The sequence below is a fragment of the Ambystoma mexicanum genome, chromosome 10 (assembly GCF_040938575.1).
Source record: "Ambystoma mexicanum isolate Mex_15411 chromosome 10, UKY_AmexF1_1, whole genome shotgun sequence".
In the NCBI taxonomy this organism is placed as follows: domain Eukaryota; kingdom Metazoa; phylum Chordata; class Amphibia; order Caudata; family Ambystomatidae; genus Ambystoma; species Ambystoma mexicanum.
The window spans coordinates 680591572-680610266 of record NC_090932.1 but is presented as its reverse complement, the minus strand read 5'-3'; the positions used below and the strand labels follow the sequence as shown (position 1 = coordinate 680610266).

The following is an 18695-nucleotide window of genomic DNA, read 5'->3' as shown; positions in this document are numbered from 1 at the left end:
TAATACTGATCCGAATTAAAATGTGTGAAAATGCATCCATTTTGTGTCATTTTGATTTAGCCTCGGTGCACACATTGAAGTGTGGTTCTCAGACTCCATTTTGGTTGCTTTTCTCACTTATGCAGTTTTCATGTCACCTGCAGAATAATGATCGCAACCCGAAAGGCTGGTGAATGCATCTCTGTAAAGAATGCTTAGCTATAGGAATTTACCAGCTCTGAGCCTTGAAGGCACAGACAGATAAAGAATAGTTTATGTCTTTCCCTGTTTCCGGCTTGCCGTAGTTAATTGTGTGACTAATGTTAAGGAAACATGGCGTTCCATGCACATCCTTACTAGGGCTAATTGAAGTACCAAGCCAAATGCAAAGTGTCATTCTTAGAAGTAGCAAAAACACAGATAAGAGTGTCCAGGAATGTTTCTGTGCGTTGGGGACAGGGTGAACCTTAGTGCTCTGAGACAGTAAATTGTACAGAGGTGAGGCAGATCAAGGTACCACATGTTACCATGGTAAATGCCCGCGTTACGTGGGTCGTAAACTATGTATTATTTCAGCAACCAAAGCCAATTTGAAGATGTACTTAAGGCTGTCTGTCCCCCATATGAATGCTCAGTTTCTCTATGGCGGTTCACGGACATAGCTCAACCTGAGACCCGCTTCAAGAGAGAATAAAATATTGTTTATATGTGTTTCGTGACTGGTGTGTTCTTAAGCACTTTTTGAATATCGATCTGATTCAAAGCAAGTTTGTGGAACTTCCTGATAGAAGCAAACGTGTAATTTGAGAAAGCAAGTTTTGGCCAACAAGTATGGGCAAGAGCACTGAGAATATAAGGAACTGTGTAATTCGAGAAACCAAGCACTGGTAAACAAGCATTGGCAAGAGCCACAACAGTATAAGAATGGTGTAACTTGGATGAACAAGCTTTGCCAAGAGCCAGGAGAGTATGTGAAAGTGCATCAAGTGAATGGTGGCAAAACAAGTCACGATAAAGCATCATGAGGATGTGAGATGAGGAAGAACCAAGAAGCACTGTAAAGCTGAAGCAGTGGCAACGTGCATATGAAGAAGAAGCAAGTAAGATGTGGGTTGCGTGACCTGTAATGGGTGGACCGTGTGGTCCGACAACTGCGCCTAGACAGAGTGGACCCATCTATGGAAAAGGCACTGAAAGCATCTGAAAGCATCCACAAAGTAGCTTGTGTTTGAATAGAAAGGAAATCTTGTGTGATCTGAAATCAAGGAACTGAACTATGTGACATTAGTGAAAAGCAATCAAATCAGAAGAGCTGGGAAGTGTTCCAAGGAATTGTGAAAGACTTGAAAGCTTGGGGAAGGGAACCCCTTGGCATTGTGAACTATTTTGAACTTTGGGAAGGGAAACCCTTAACAAACCGAAGGCTGAAAGAAGCTCTGAACATTTATTTGAACACTACTTATTTTGATGCTGACATCCCTACTCTTTGTATACAATTAGATGTGAGGGCAAGTATAGGTTTTGGACAGACATTTGCTTTGGGCTTCCTGACACAGACTTTCCTTAGTTTCCTTTGGGTAGGAAAATCCCACCTTAGCATAGGGCAAGTTAGGCTTTTTTCCAACCCTACATTTAAGATTTAATAAAAGTTTATAGCCTAAACTTTATTTCAGTTGTCTGTGTCTACTTCATGATGCTTTCACAGGGCCTGATCATGAGTTGGGAGGTAGCCTATAATTACATCGGTAACAGTGTTACTGCAGCATTTAAGGGTCTGCCCAATCGCAAGTCTGGCGTGTTTACCCCCAGCTCAGAGCTGTAGGAAAATTACCATTTTTCGGCACAATTACCGCCAGCGGTATTACCACATGGGAATTGCGCCGAAAAATCGCCATGGACCCATTGGGAATGTGGACTAGCAGTAAGTGCCCAACCCATGATCCGGAGGTATTAACGCCATCCGGGATTACTACCCAACTTGTGATCAGGTCCACAGTACCTAGTCGTTTAGGCTGTACGTATTTTTGGTTTTGGGCATCTTGCCCTTTTGGAATTATCTTTTTAAACTGATTCACACCAAGTGAAAAGAACCTCTGCCGTCCCCATGCTTGTTTGTGCACTTTTGGACACATGGACAAATTGTTCACTGTAAGGAACTCATAGTGGCAACAGTAAATACAGACATAAGTGATCACAGTTCAAGGGTGTTTATTAAACTGTATGTATGGGCGAGAAAAACACCTGACCTAAACCTAAATCTAAGATGGGAGCAAGCTACGACCATCAAATAATAATAAGGCAGTCATAGTGGCGTCTTGTCAAATAAAAGGGCCGATACAAAAAAATAAAACTATTCCCAATCCTTACCATTAAGTTACAAAAACAGTGCGGGGTAGTGTGTTCACAAGAAAAGAAAGAAGTGTTCACAAATGGTAAGTCAGGATGTTATGGCCGGGGTGTGTCTTCCCCACGTTTTTAGAAAGGCACAAGGCGGGACTCTTGAGCACAGCACACCACTGGGCCTCTCCAGCACGAGGCTACAGTTCCTTTCAGCAGGATCAAGACCTGCGGTGGTCAAGTATCTTTTTTACAAAGTCTCTTGCCTCTGAGGGCCTGATGTATCAAAATAACAAAACAAAGGTTCCTTCTGGTATTCTTTTACATTGGGTGATTGCTCTTCACCCCTGGTTCCCCCTCTTCCAGGCTCAGACACTTCTCTAATGTTAGCCTCCCTCCGTCGGGTTCACTACGGACTTTCACTCACAATATTTTCACGAGTCTCAATGTCTTTTTAAACAAGCTTCCACTGTGGACATCACTCAGCCGGGTTCACTCTTGTCAACACAATGTTCACAGGGTTATTGTACTTCACCCCGCTTTGCAGGCATCCCTCAGCCGGATTCACATTTGCCAGCTACACAGTTCTCTTTGCTTAGCTTTCCTCTTGGTTACGGGTCAAAGACTTCTGATTGTACAAGTGGTTTTACTCGACCCTTGTATGACCACTTTGACCTCTTTCGTCGGCTCTCCTAGGGCCCCCTGTTATCTGTAGTTTTAACAAACAAAGGGGACTAAACCAGAGTTTTTAGAATGAGCACTGATGTGGTGCCGGACCACTCTGATGCTGGTCTCTCCCTGCTTTTAAACGTTCTGTAACACACAAAGTTTTTGTTCTTCAATTCACCTGTTGCCATTTGCAATCTTCGTTTAATACAGTTCAGTTTATTATCGGTTCTCCCTCAGACTCACTGCTTGTGATGAACCGCTTGGCATTTCTTGCCTCTAGAGTCAGGGATGGTACCACGGTAGCAAGCGTCTCTCCCTGCCTTGGTTATCGGTGTAGGAGGGCCCTGTGCACCGTTGACATTGTTACACTGCACGCTAGCTGTTGTTCTCTGCCTTATGATTCTTTTCACTGAGGCTTTGCGGGTCGGGGTCGAAAAGGGCGGATGCACTTCCTTCCTTGACGTCCTTTCGGTTCTTGCCACCTTTCTCCTCCTTTTGAACTGCCGTCCTGTAATAGCTGCCCCCTCGTACGGTTTACCTTGCTAAAAGTGTGCTCTCGTGCTCCACCTTTTACCCCTGTGGGGAAGGGAAAGGGCCGTCAGGTGTGTGTGTAGTTATTGTCAATTGCCTGAATCTGCCTGACCCTTGTGTTGGGACATGTCAAGTAAAAAGCTCTTGTCGTAGTCCTTTGTCTTTCATGGTGTAAGAAAGTGTTTGTGTCTGAAAGGGGGCGGGGGTAGAACATCTGAATATCCTACGGAGTAGTATGAGGAAAAGGTGTTATAAGGAAGGGGCTACCGCATCTCACCCGTCGGTGTCCCACTTCCACTCCCCGAGGACCCCCCGTCCAGGTGATCCTCCAGCTCTAGTCCACCCCCAGGAACTGGATTTAATAGCAATGGCCCTGTCCTGGCCACCTGGATGACAGATCCCCAGGGACTAGCGGGTGAGACACCTTCAGGTTTCTCACAGCACTTAGTGCTTGGGAGAAATGCATACAGCCACTTGTAATTCAGAATTCGGACTATGGATCAGAGATCTTTAGGAGGATTCATTAGTGTAAGGTCTGCAACTTACAGATTTCTAGTTGTTTGGACTACATAATCTATGATCCCTCACTATTGATTATGACGCCGAGGGCTGATGATAGTTAAGATGCAAAGCATCTAGAGTGGCTCATGAATTGGTCCATCCAAAGGTCTATCTGAATCCATCATGATGCAATCAAGCCCTAGCCTGCTCCTTCCCCGCAATGCAATTTTTCAGTAGATTTAATCATAGTTTAAATGTTGTGCCTGAGGTGGCACCCTTGCCATCCTGTTAGGGAGAATCCTCTGTTAAGGCTAATTTCCCAAACCTAGTGAGTCCAACAGCAGCTTTTCTGGATTTTTGGGGTTTATTTTTTTCTCCTGCTAAGAGTGAGACTCTTTTTTTCCCACTCTTAGACATGATTTGAGATATCCTTTGACTTTGTAATGTGTTTTATGGGCTATTGGGTCTTTTACTCCATAGGGTTTCATGTGTTTTTGGTATGTGTGTTACACAGCACCCTCTGTGCTTTAACACAGGGGTGTCATAGTGACCCCCAAACATAGACTCCGTACCCTGGGACTGACTACTGTCTCCCAGGGCATGTAAAGTCACCATTGGCTTTACTAGTCCTAAATTGTGAACAGAACCAGTACAAACCATCATATTTTGGGCGTAGTGGTAGGGGCAATTCGAATGCCCCTGGGTCTGTTGTTCGAGGGGGCACTGTCCAGTCCCCCTGAGCGAGTTTTGGCTGGTGGCAGTGGATACTACTTTTTATATTCGACCGCAAATATATTCCTATGGGATTTTCCCATTGTTCGAGGCTAATACTTTTAAACATAGAGCCTCAAACATACCACCGGTTTATTTATTTAATATTAATTCACTGGTTGGTATTTTTTGCCAGAACTCGGTTCCAAAATGGCGTTTGTGTTCGCTTCTGTGACTCCAACCCAAAGTTGAGCCCTTTGTTCCACTTTTGGCAGGCTTCTGCACAGAAGCCCTCCAAAGTGGTGCCACTCTGTCTGGGTACCACAGTGTAGGAGGGGGTTTAGGCAACCTGGACTGAGTTGCCTCGGCAACTCAAGTCGCACTCTTGTGTGATTGGCCCAGTGGTGAGCCGCCCGGCTCACCACTTAGCATGTTTGAGTGACAGCTAGGGCTGAGGAATGGGGGTTTTCTGCATAAAAGCAGGGCTTTGGGGACTGGGACTTCAGACGTCGCCACAGGACCAAAGAATCCGAAGAGGGAGAAGCTGAGCCGACCTGCAACGACAACACCACCGGTGGAGCGCTGCTGAACCGACTCACCACTTCTTCCAACGACAGAGGAGATCTTCACCCCGAAGAGTCTTCTTCCTTTGACTGGTGGGGATAACCAGTTTGCCCGCCTTTTCGCCTTGCCGGATCATCTCGTGGCCGCCTTGCCTGTGCCAAGCACCCCGGCAACCAGGATACCACTTTTTACCACTACCGTGAATAAAAGGGTAGTACCTTTTAACCGGAGAACTCAGCGGTTGGTTTCTTCCCTGGCAGTGCAACGACCTTCAGCTTTCCGCCACTTCGAGATCCTCTCTTCCTCTGGACGACGCCGCGACTTGCATCCACTGCCAGGAACAACTGCCCCCACTGGAGGATTCTCTCCACTTTCAAGGTACTGTGTCCGCCTGGCCTCCCTCGCAATGGTCTGTGTGGGGTGTCTCGTAAATCCTAATCTTACCACTTGGGTTGGCCCTAGGCTGGCTAACTGAACTTTTCTGAGCTGAACTGATTCCTTTTTAAACTCTCTGCAAGACTTGCCAAGCCTTTTAAACTGTGTGTTCTTGGGCGCATTGGTGTTCTACGCTCTCCAAGAGGGAGCCTGGCCTCTGAACTTTTTGCTCACAAGTAGACTTTGACTTTCCTGCCTTGCCGAGTGCTTCTAAAGTATTCTGTGCTTTTCTAATTTCTGCCTTTTCCCTCCATTTTTCTTAACTTATTGGAGTGCCATCTTTAGTTAAGCGCTTACCTCTGTCTGGAAATAAGTGGTGTTAACTAAGACTTTTCTAATAAGGAATAAGGGATGTATATATATTAATAGTCACTGTGTTTTTGAACTTGCTTACAATAATAGTGCTAGAGTGTTTCTAAGTGTGTCTTTAAATAAATAATTATATACTTGATACCAAAGCTCTGGTTAGTGTTTGCTTGTGCTACTGTATTTTGGTACTTATCTTGTATACTCTATATACTGTCTAACTCTTCTTGAGAGAAGTCTGGCTGCTCAGCCACAGCTACCAGGTAAATCTGGGTGGTACAGACTGCTACCAATTGGGTTTACTGCCAACACCTGTAGTCTTAAGCCTTTTGCAGTGGTCCCTAAGGGAAATGCACAGGTTTCTGCCTAACACATCCTAATTCTTCTATTACCATGAGCAATTCCCCACATATATATTCTGGATGGGCATTGGAAGCAGGATTATTTTTATCTTCTGGTTAACATCACAAAGCTTGTTTCAAAACACCATTTAAACGGGACATTTCCATATTATGTGGTTAACCCTGCTCCACTAATGCTATATTGCGGATAGAGTACATTTTTCTGTGCTTTAAATTGGTTGGGCATTTTTATTGTATAAGGTCTAGTGTGGTTATAGATCTGTTCTTTACCATGGAGTATACATTCATCCACTGTAATCGTTAAAGTATTGTGATGCTCCTTCTGCCCCACCCTGCCCTGAACGTAGCTTAAGAAGGAAATTAATGTGACGTGATTTTTTAAAATCCATTTGCAATATCAGCTTTTAATTAAACCCGATATAAATCACATATGTTGGTATCCCTACATCTCCTAAGTATAGGGCTGATATTTAATAAGGCAACATAATTGGACCCTATTATAATGGTGTCATAATGTAGGGATTCGGCGAGCCTGACCTCTCAACTCTCCATAGGGTACAGAGTGTCCATTTGGATACATGTAATTTATTATTGCCTTATTGTAAACCTTTCTAAAAGGGATTCTCTTTCAATGAGTCCCAATTGTATATTGTACAAGAGTCTCTGTTCAAGTGCGCAAGTGGTGCCAACATTGTGCGTTCTTGCCAGCCTGCAAGTCCCCTGTGTCAGTAGCTCTTCTTTCCACTTTGATATTTGGTTTAGATCACCTGCCATCATGCAATAGTACTATTTGTGTGATTAAGGGGGCAGTATTATACATTTTGATACAGTTGCTGAACTGCTTCCATGTTTTATGGCTCTACCAGTTGGCTAAGCCAAATTATGGACGTTTTACCACCAACATAAAGGACAAAACCATTCTCCTAAAGTAGGAGGCATGGTGGGTTACTGGTATTTTTCAGAAAAAAATACATACATTTAGGTAACATTTTGTTTAGTAGTGATTCTGCGAGTGAGCAAGTAAAGGAAGCATCTACCAGGGGAGATGTTTGTATCCATTTGTTTGCTGTCTGCTCTTTTACTCCCAGGATTTGACATACTGCTCGTTTCAGCAGTGACACTCTTATGTGATGGGAAGGATGATGAATTTAGACGACAAGGGTCTCTGATTAGAGAACAAGACAACCATTTGCAAATGCATCAATAGAGGCGATGGGTTTATTGCAGGCTGCAAAAATCAGGGTTTTAAGTTAGAATTCAATGAGCAGAAGCTAAAACTAGCTCCTGGGTGTCATGAAACACTCAGGAGTCAATAGCTGCGGCTAGGGAACCAGGAGCGAGTACCCAGCACACCAGTAACCTAACTTCCACATGAGATGCGCGCTTTCACTTTTTGCCCATTATGTCTGATCTATTAAGCTTAAATGTGTACTAGAGGTTTCCTAGTTATTCTTTTTTAACATTCTTAAATACTCAAAGTTAATGTCAAACATGGGCGTTTGTAAGGCAGCAGTTGGCCCAAGAGCCAAAGTCGCTCCTGGAAGCGGTTTGTTTTTTTTGCTGTTTGGTTCAAGCTAACCAGGCTCTCCTATGCAAGAAGCATCAGCTAAATGGCACCCAGGAATTATGAACCCTGAAAATACATAGCAGAACATGATCCACAAATGGATAAATTATGTTTGCCATACACCCTATCAGGTCCAGCCCTCCTTTCGCTATATATTTCACATAGCATTAGTTCGGGATTAAATGATCAGGGTCAACAGTCAAACGGTGGATGCCCCCTAAAGACCTACCCTATTCACAGTTATGTGACTGCCGAAAGGCACAGTTTACTCTAATCATAGTAGCTGGGCAAACATGGCAAACTGATTAGAGAGATGAAGTCTCAAACAAAGCCAAACTCTCAAGGTATCAAAAGAGGCATGTTCACCTAATGCCCTCTATTTTCTAGATGTCAAGCAAATTACTCCTTTTTTGGTGTTATGTTTTAACATGATTTATCAATATTTTAAAGAAAATAGTTTCAAAAAGGTGCTTCTCGTCAAGACATTTAAGCTCATCATTGCGTAAATATTTTCAGGTGTTGAGATAAGTAAGTCTTGGGTTAAGAATAGAGTTAAAGCCCTGCACCCGTGTTCCCCTACAAATCGCTCGGGAACAAGGAGATGGTTGGGAGACAGAGTGCTGAACCTCTAACTTCCACATGAGATGCAAAATCTACCTTGTTGCACATCAAGTAGGACACATTGAGTCTCATCACGAGTTGGACAGAGCAGTAAAAATGGCGCTTCGCCCAACTATCTATGAGTTTGGTGGAAAGTCGAGCGACTTTCTGCCCATTTGCGGTGCTATTACTGTGGCACAAATTGCGCTGCAGTAATAGCGCCCAAAATGTCCCATTGGGTCGAATGGACTCAATGGGAATGGGATTGCGGTAATGCTAATAGCGTTGGGCAGTATCCCGGTGCATTTACGCCCAATTCCTGATGACCCCCATTATGCTTTAAATGCCTTCTTGATGTGTCTTAGTGCTCCTTCATACACATTGCCAAGCACACAGAGTTAATGTCACATAGGTATGTTTCTATGGCACCAGTTGACCTTGGGATTCAAATGTAGCTCATGGTAGCTTTTGGTTTCTAGATATCCAGGCTCTTCTAAGTTACACAGAAGCAAAATAGCTCCCAGTAAGTGCATTCCCTGCAGATGCGTTTCATAGTGAAGTGTAGGGATAGAGTGTCTAAGAGGAGGATGTGGATGGGCAGAAGCATGAACAGGGCGGGAGGGGACAGGTTGCAGGAGGGAAGATCAGGGGTAGGTTAGCCCACTAGTTATCAAATACATAGGGAACTAAAATCAAAAACTGCACTTTTGCAAGCCACTAATGACCAGAACACAGGTATACAGGTCCTGAATGACCAACATGCAAATACACAGGCAGGCTTCTATGGTCAGAATGCAGATAAACAGGCCACTAATTACCAAAATAAAGATAAACAGGCTTTTAGTGACCACAATAAGATAAGTAGCTGGGTCAGTTTAGGTAGGCTTAGAAAATGTACAGGTGAGCAAGTTGATTGGTGGTGGTCAGGGATAGTTACAGTGGTGGTGGAGCTCAAAATCAGTACACGTTGGACAAGTTTGGGTACAGCTGTGTAGAAGTAGGGTACTTCACAGATACAAGTAATCTGTTGTCATGAGTAACTACAAGAGCTATTGAGATGTCCAATTGTTTGATAGAGCTAACATTCTTTGTTCCTATCCTCCCGGAACAGGAGTCCAGCCCCCTGAACCCCCTGGGAAAATAGATGCAAATTGCACCAGCATCAACAATTAAGTGTGGGAAGAAGAGAGTAAATGAGTTTCAAGGATTGTAGCAAAAGTGGGAGAGGGCATTCCAGAATTGAGGGGTTTGTTAGTAGAGCAAAGCAGCACAGGGGAGACTTCAGAAGGGAGTGTACTGAAGATTACTTGTTATAAATTAATTATTTCACGGCATCATCTGCACCTCAAACAGTAATTATGGGATAGCATGTCTGTAATGCGGTGCAAGGGAAAATATGCCAGTCCTGTTTTCTAACATATCACCATTCTAACTGTGACAGGGACCAGAGAGGGTGTGGGGAGTTGAGGTGTGTAGCCATGTAAATACATTGGCGTCTCTGGCCCAATGCCTATTAACCTCTGTCCTGGTGAGGTCCCTTTTCTTTGATCTTTCAGTCCGTTCCCCAAAGACATGGAGTTCAGAGCAGCCTAATGTACCAACACAAACCCCACAGACATCAGCAATGAGCAATCACCTGACTCCTCAGAAGCCTGCGATGGATCGTGGATTCTGTGAAGCAGCACAATGTAGAGAAGAACTGGGACTACAATTACCACAATGCTCCGGCACCCAACGGACAAGCCATGTCCCCCCCCCCCCACACAAGGAACAGAGAGGTTACTCAAACGAAAATGGACTATGCTTCCCCATTCTGGAGCTCAGGGATAAACAACACCAGGATTGCGCTCCCTAGGCCGCACCCTGTGTAGACCTAGGTACGGAAGGCCGTGTACAGAAGGCTGTCTCCTGTCATAGGTCTTTAGGGTGCAGGGTCTTGAGGGAAGCCTGAAGAATGTGTCAGAGGTTAGTGAGGGTCGGTGGGAGTGGCGCAATGGGGCTGCACAGCAAAAGGGGATCTCTTGAAATTGACAAGAGGAAGGCAAAAGACTGAACTGGTGGGGGGCCGTCATTTACTGCTGCCTTCTGTGAAGTCAGTGTTTTGTAGGGAGGGTTTGTCCACGAACTGAACCGCCACCAGAGGTTTGCCAGCATCACTACAGGGGAATGGGGGAGCAGCAGCTACAGAACTAGAGCCTGTGGGGGAAATATGGAAATATGCAGCAGTAAGGGAGACCATGAAATATTCCCAAAACTCAATTTGGGTAATGATTTACTTAATCTGTGGTGGGGAGTCAGCCAAGAGCAAATAAATTATAAGTTACTCACCGTAGTGAAGTGGGAGAATGGAAAACCAGACTCCCGTCCTTCACCTCTCGCGCTTGGCCTAGAGGGTCGCGGCCCAGACACCCGCCACGAGAAGAGTTTGCCCATTTACCAGATGACCAAATACCCTGGTACAGAAACATACGGATGTGTCCATCTGCCTGCCCAACAGCCCGCACTGGCCATGCCGACACCTGCGGCACGGACCAACTAGACTGAAATCTACACATCGTTAGAGATGCCATGACGACCTAGATAACGGGAAGCACCGCTGAACTATTATACACGCTGAACATTTCCACACCAATCTACACGAAGAACATACTCAGTGCTCTGACGTAGGCGACAGGCTTATTCACGGACGTGCATCTTTATTATTTTTACATAGGCTTTCAGAATGCAGAAACGCAAGACGCACCATGAGCTCATTTATAACGCTTGCTCACGCTTCTCTTGAAACCCGTTACCATCATGAGAGATATAATGGAAACACGATACTGGCCATGAAACTGTATGCCACTATAACCTAAAGCATCCATGCACTAAATGGATTACCCGTGCACCAGGCCCAAGTAGGCCTCAAGCAAGAGTTCCCGTGGACATTAATAAAGCAAAAGTCAGGTTGCTGAGCCTGCAGAAAGAACCCAGTGGAGCAACCAGCCAAGGTCGTAATGTTGCAAACCCACAGTCAAGAAACAAATCTTCAAAGGCACGATGTTGCAACCTCGCACTCCACGTACCAATGTTAAAATCATATCTGCAAATTAAACCAGACATACAGTGGAAAAACAATATTAATTGTGCAGAATTATGCCTCAAACACGGTCCCTCCCCACGTGACCAAGCCGAACCTGACGAGATGCCAAAACCCAGGAGAGAAAAGGCGTCTGGGTACCTCGCTACGAGACGCAGGCCGACACACTTGAAAGGCTCAATGGACACCTGCTACAGTGGGAACGGTCAGTCTCCCACCTATGAATAAATCCTCACATTGCCTGCACGTACCCATATTGAAACACTGTTGCAACCACAGGTGCACCGTGTGCTGGGAACAACGGTGGTCCCAGGCTGGGGAGCTCACGGATGCACCAATCAGAACATGAGGTTCTTATCTCAGACGTCAGTAACGTTAGCCAATCCTCAGGGGTCTTCATGTAACAATTCTTATGTATCTAATTGTAGGGACAACCCAGATATACCACCTGACTACATCTTAACCACTAATATCATTCTCTATATGCGTACTATACTAACCCCACCACTCGAGCAACCAATCAAGAGTGGCGATAGGTTCTTTTGGTAACTTTTTGGAATGACGCAAGTAGCGCGTCATAATGTAGTAAAAAGGGCCTGCGAGCCCCACTATTGTGTGTGTGTCAGGACGAACGCGTACGCTCCTTGACCCATCCCTGCCGTTTGCATAATAAACGGCAGAAGTTGCCTTGCTCCTTGTGTGTGCCTCATACTCTGTCTCGATCCGAGATATACACGGGAGGAGTTGGGGCCTCCCTGCCCGGAGGTCTGCGGACGGCCCGGCCGACCCCGGCAGAATCCCCCCCCGACAAGTTGGAGGCACTGCTGAGATCTGTTTAAGATCGACTTTTATTTTTTATTTTTCCAGGCACTCCCGTTGCGGGGAGGCCCGGCGGCGCGGCCCCCTCTGCCGTTGCCCCCTTCTGAGGACTACAGGACCATCGCGGAGCTGCGAGAGGACCGGACAGCGCAATCCGGATATTGGCCCTCGGGAGCCGGTTGAGAAGTATCCCGCCCGCGGTCGGCGAGTGTCCAGACGTGGTCCAGACGAGGGGAGGTGGCGAGCCGCTTGGAGGGGTGCACGCAGTCGAGCGGCCCTGCATCGAGGGAACTTGGTGAGCATGACACGCACAACAAGCAATGCGAAATTGTGAGGGAGGGGGCGGAAGTAAATAAGGGAGGAGGGAGGTATTGTAAAAAGGTGGGGTGAAGGTTTAATTGAGTGATGATAATGGAATGAATGGTAGTGAATTGAGTGCGAGAGAAGGCGGCTAACGTTACGCGAAAGAGGGGGGCAGGGCACGAGAACAACACGTGCAGACGCTCGCAACAAAAAGCTAACGTTACGCGAAAGAGGGGGGCGGGGCACGAAAACATCACGTGCAGCCGCTCGAAAGACACTGATTGGCCTAAATCGCGACTACGTGTGAGGGTGGGTGTGTGTGGTTTCCTACGATTTGACATTTATCATTCAATGAGTAGATGAGGTTCCCTATTGTTCGAGCAAGAAACTCGATAGGTAGATGAGGTTCCCTATTGTTCGAGCAAGAAACTCGATAGGTAGATGACGTTTCCCTGTGGGCGGTGGCTAGTTACGTAGTTGCCCAAAACGGAAGATAATTGGCTGGTTAAGCCCTCCTGTTGAGGGGCGTATCACACGCGAGGCGACGCAGCGTGCGCAGTCCGGTTATAGTATTGATGAGATTACCTTGTTCAAGGAGAGACAGGAAGACAGCTGTAGGGTTAGCGGGGTAGATTGCAAGTGTATTTTGAATTTAAAGAACATAACACGAATATACCAGTAGTTCGAAGAAATAGGTGACGTCACCAGTAGGGATTTAGTAAGATATCGTGAACACAAGAAGCTTTGGGTTTGACATTGGTGGGGAAGAGAAACATGATAAAGGAGCGGACACGGAGATAAACGATAAACGAGTGGATCAAAGAGGAGAAGGGGAAGGGGGCGTGGCTGCGCACGGAGAACGCCGGCCACGGCAAGTGTAAAGGTGGGAGGAGAACGGGGAAAAAGGACGACTGTGTAAGATCGTCGTAAGGGGTACGCAGCTGCAGGGGGCTGCGTGCGCTTCGGCCGCAGGGGGCCGTAGGGGAAGGAATATAATATAACATCATAAATATATTTGTTTTATAATTTTTTTTTTTTTTTTTGTGATTATTATCATTGCATAATTTGTCAAAGGATTGTCGTAAGTCCCCACACTTGCGGGGCAAGGTAAGCAATAAAAGGTTGTATGTTGCAAACTGGTAGCAAGGGGAAGGGTAAGAAAGGGTGCGCTAGTATGTCATACGGGAGAGGGTTGGGAGGGTGGGGGAATACCCTCACTACCCCACTACAACATATATGCACCACACTGCCACCACATAGGGAGAAGTTAATTAAGTACAGCATAGAGTGGACCCAGGGGACGGACAACAAAATGTTGACACCATGGCCGCCTAATGGTAGCTTTGACCCATATGCCCAACATTCACTATTAAACCATCTGCACAATACATACAAGGGGAAGAAGTTGGCAAACCATGTGGAGGTGTTTAACTTATGGAGGATGTTCCAGGGGTCTAGACCAGGACCAAATGGAATGTTCACTATGGGGGAAACACCGGAAGAAAAGGAGATTAAGAAAGAAGGAACGGATGGGGAAAAGGAGAGTGAAGGAACAAAGAATATGGGGAATGAAAAACTGGGTGGAGGAAAGGTTGATAAATTAGCTGACATAAAACAGGAACCGAGCAATGAGATACCCTTAACACCGGGAGTGAAAACAGAGGGAGGAGGGTTGTACCCTTTAAGAGAATTAGGAGAAATAAAAGGACAGTTAAGGGCGGCTGAAGGATACTCAAACCCGGCATACAGCCCTCCACCATATGTGGCTCATGGAAAGATACCAATGGGGGACGGGAGGAGAGAAGAGCAGACTGTAGAGATAGGAAACGATGAGTGGGTAGCTGCACAGATATTGTTGAAATTACGAGGATCACTAACTGGAGAGGAAAGGGAGGCGGTAAAGAGAACAAACGAGGATAGTGAAAGAGAGAGTGAAATGAGGGGAGAGGAGCTGCTACGGCAGAAGGAAGAGATTTTGGAGGAAAGATTAGCTAAACTAAGGGATGAGCAGAATGAACTGATAAAACAACTTGAGGGGGAGGAAAGAGAGAGAGTGAGGAAAAGGAAAGAAGGTAAGGACGAATTGGAAAAATTAAGGGAGCAAAGTGAGGAGAGAAAGAGGGAAGCTGTAAGGGTAAAAGCAGCAGCAGAAAGGGTATCAAGAGTAGTGATGAGGGAGAAGAAGAAGGAAGAAGAAGAAAATGAAAAAGAAATGGAAATATGGAGGAGGAGGATAATATCAGAGACAGCTAAAAAATATGAAGAGGGGAAGGTAATAGAGAGTATAGTAGAAAGAGAAAGGGTGAAATGGGAAAGGAGGAGAGAGGATGAAAGGATATTGGAAGAGATGAGCAACGAAGTAATGGAGGAATTAAAAAGGAAAAGAGAGGAAAATAGTAGGGAGATGGAGGAGAGGAGTGAAGGGGAGAGAGAGGAGAGTAAGAGGGAGAGTGAAAGATGGGGAGAAGTATATAAAAATAGAGAGGTAGCAACAACGTCAGCACTAAGGGGAACAGGTGGTAACAACGGAAAGGAAGAGGGAGACCTAATAGACTTAAAAACTGTAACAATAAAAGGAAAAAAGGCAGAGTGGGGGGCGCAATTTATGAATGATTTTTGTAGTGAGGATGGAAGGAAGAGTGAAAGGGAAAGCTTAGATAAGCTATACCTCACTAGAACAAACATAGATTCGCCATGGGTGAGTAGAAGATGGGAGGAGCTGGAGAGAAGTAAGGAGGAAGTGAAAAGAATGGGAGAAACACAAACTAACGAACACACGCCACCGACGCTCACCAACCAACACACGCCACCCACATCACCATCACGCTCTCTAACGCCACACCCCACATGTTCAACAACTGCACGCTCTCTGCACAGAATAAAGCTCGCACCCTTCATGGACGAAGTTACACCTTATGCATGTCGGCTTAGGGACCTCCCTAGTCGCAGGCAAGACAGGCAAACAGACGTGCCAATATTGAACACAGGAAAGGATGAAAAAAGGGGAAAGGAAGAAGAGGGAGGTAGGAGAAGAGGTAGTAAGGAAGGATTTGAAGTAGTAAAAGGAATGGGGGAAGAGGAGGGGTGTGAAGAGTTAACATCATGGAGCATAAAGGATGACACAAGACAGAATGTAATGCCACTGCTGGAGAGAGGAGGGGTTAGACCACAATATGTACCTTGGAAACATACGGATAAGGAAAACATAAAATGTAGGCTCCCATCATTAAGTGGAGGTGCGGGTAAATGGATATATGAAATGGAAAAACACACCGCAGGACAGAAACTAGCAGTGGGAGATGTTAAGGGCCTGTTAATATCAATATTAGGGGATAGAGCGGATGACATTTGGAAAAGAGCGGGATTCCATGGGGTAACAATAACAAACACATCGCATGATGGGGCACCATTTGCAAACTGCAGACATGCGCTATGGCAGGCACTAAGAGTGCAGTACCCAGACACATCAGACATAGGAGCCATTACTTCCCGTAAGATGGGTGAGAACGAGGATCCTGTTGATTATATCCAGGATATTCAAGAGAAGTGGCGCATGGAAACTAGAGAACAATGGGACAAAACACCAGCCATATTTTATCATATACTAGTACAAGGGCTCCCAGAAGGAGTTCAGAGACAATTAAAGAAAGTAGTGGGGATGGAAGCAAAACCATGGCCGGAAATACAACTGACTATAGTACATCACTGTAGAACATGGCAAGGAAAAATGAAACAAAAGGAAGAGGACAGGAAAACAGAAGAGGCCAAATTAGTACAGAAAAAACTTACTAAATATACCATGGAAGGGGCACTAATAACTGCGCCAACACCAATGGCCCAAAGCCCAACGCAAGTAGTGGCTGCACAAAATCCAGCTCAAATAGCGCCTCCACAAGAGGTAATAGAGCAAGTGCTGCCTCTGCAATCACACGCACAGAACATGGGAGGAGGGTACCCAATGCAAGGAGCTGGGTATTATAATTATAATAGAGGGAGAGGAGGGTTTATGAGGGGAAGAGGATACGGATATAATACCCAACAACAGGCTGGGGGACTCAGAAATAACTACCAGACAGGGCAACCAGTATACCAGGACAACACAGGGAACTTCCCATGGCAAAACAGGGAACCACCCGTGTGTTGGAGCTGCGGACTATTAGGACACATGTCACGTACATGCAGGGTCAGGCCAGGAACACCAGCATGGAACGAACAAGCACAACATAGGACATCACAAGAACAGCAGGGCATACAACCACAGCAGATGTCACCACAAGGGAGTGACCAACACTATTCCCTACCACAACAACAAATAAAACAATACCTGCCACAAGTAACTGGTGCAGCGTTAATACAACCACCACCACAACCTGAACGAACGCAATTGGGTGGGGTGACGGTGTTGGGGCACAACCCTTACACAGGGAATGGCCAGTCATTGTACCCCCAATAGGACAGCCCACAGACGGCCTTGGTGTGTCCCATCCTGTCAGTAACACCTAATAGTGCGGAGGAGCCACGCATAGAGGTAACGATAGGTGACAAAAAATTATCATTCCTTGTTGACACCGGGGCAACCCGGTCTTGCATAAGGGAAGGTAAGTTTAAGATGTCAGGCGAAGCCATGAACACACAAGGGTTTTCTGGGGCTAAAGGGTTGGTTCCATTTACTGATAACGTTCCGCTATCTATTGGAGATTACGATCTGTCAGTACCACTTTTGTATTATAGTGCCTCACCAGTAAACATACTGGGGAGGGACATAATGAACAGATTAAATATGACGATCTCCTTTACAGAGGATGGCATAATTTGCTCTACTCCAGGGATTAACATGCTTGCAGCACGACAGATTTTGCAAGCATACTGTGGACAGATAGCGATCAGGGCGGAGCCGGTAGACGGCGAGCTATTCCAGTACGGAACAGACATGGCATTTGCATGGATGCCAGGGATAGGAGGGAAAATATGGAGGAGACCAGCAGCCTATCTATTCCGACCAGAAACACCAGCTAATGAACTGGAAGGGAAGGTCCTTGCAGTGGACATTGAGAGCATTATTGCAACAGCTGATTATGTTGCTGTGCACGCCCAAGATAAAGAAGGGAGAGCATGGAGGGCGGTGATAGCACTAGCAGAAGGATGTAGGCTGACCCAGGTGTCAGATGAAGAGTTGTTTTCAGAAAAAAAGGAGGAAAATGAAATGGTGTTCATGATGAGTGTAGAAATGTGGCTAACAGTGGCTCACAAACAAGTGGCACAGAAAATTGCAATGGCACTTGAGGCACCCGCTGGCACACCAGTCCCATTTTTTAAAGAAGATATGTCAAAGGTGCCAAAATCATTATGGACTATTAGCCCTTATGATGTAGGATGCATTAAAAGCATAGGGGGTGTAAGGATAAAATTAAAAAAGGGTGCCATACTACCAAGAGTGAAACAATACCCATTGTCAAGAGAGGCAGATGAGGGCATATACGAAACCATAACAGCCCTTATAAACAATGGCATATTGGTCCCCTCAGAATCCCCATGCAACACAGCTGTGTACCCGGTGCGCAAGGCTAAAGGAGGGTCTTGGCGGTTCATACAGGACCTCAGACCGTTGAACAACATAGTAGAAGCAGAGTATCCAGTAACAGCAAACCCGGCCACAATTTTGTGTGGCATTCCAGCAGAAGCATCACGGTTTACAGTGATTGACCTTAAAAATGCTTTTTTCTCAATACCATTACACCCAGACTCACAAGACTTGACAAGCTTCACTTACCGAAATAGGAAGTGGAAACATACCAGATTACCACAGGGATATTGTGAATCACCTTCAATTTTCAATAGGGTAATACAGATGGATTTGGGTAACGTTGAGTTGGAAAGCACAGTGTTACAGTATGTGGATGACATAATAATTTGCAGTACAAATGAAGATAAA

The 18695-nt window shown here is 45.6% G+C and overlaps 1 protein-coding gene across 3 annotated transcripts in view; it reads right to left on the bottom strand.

The window, feature by feature from the left end:
* Window positions 1-18695, bottom strand: part of ATR (ATR serine/threonine kinase) — a 1676349-nt gene that overhangs the window by 11979 nt on the left and 1645675 nt on the right. The window lies entirely within an intron of this gene.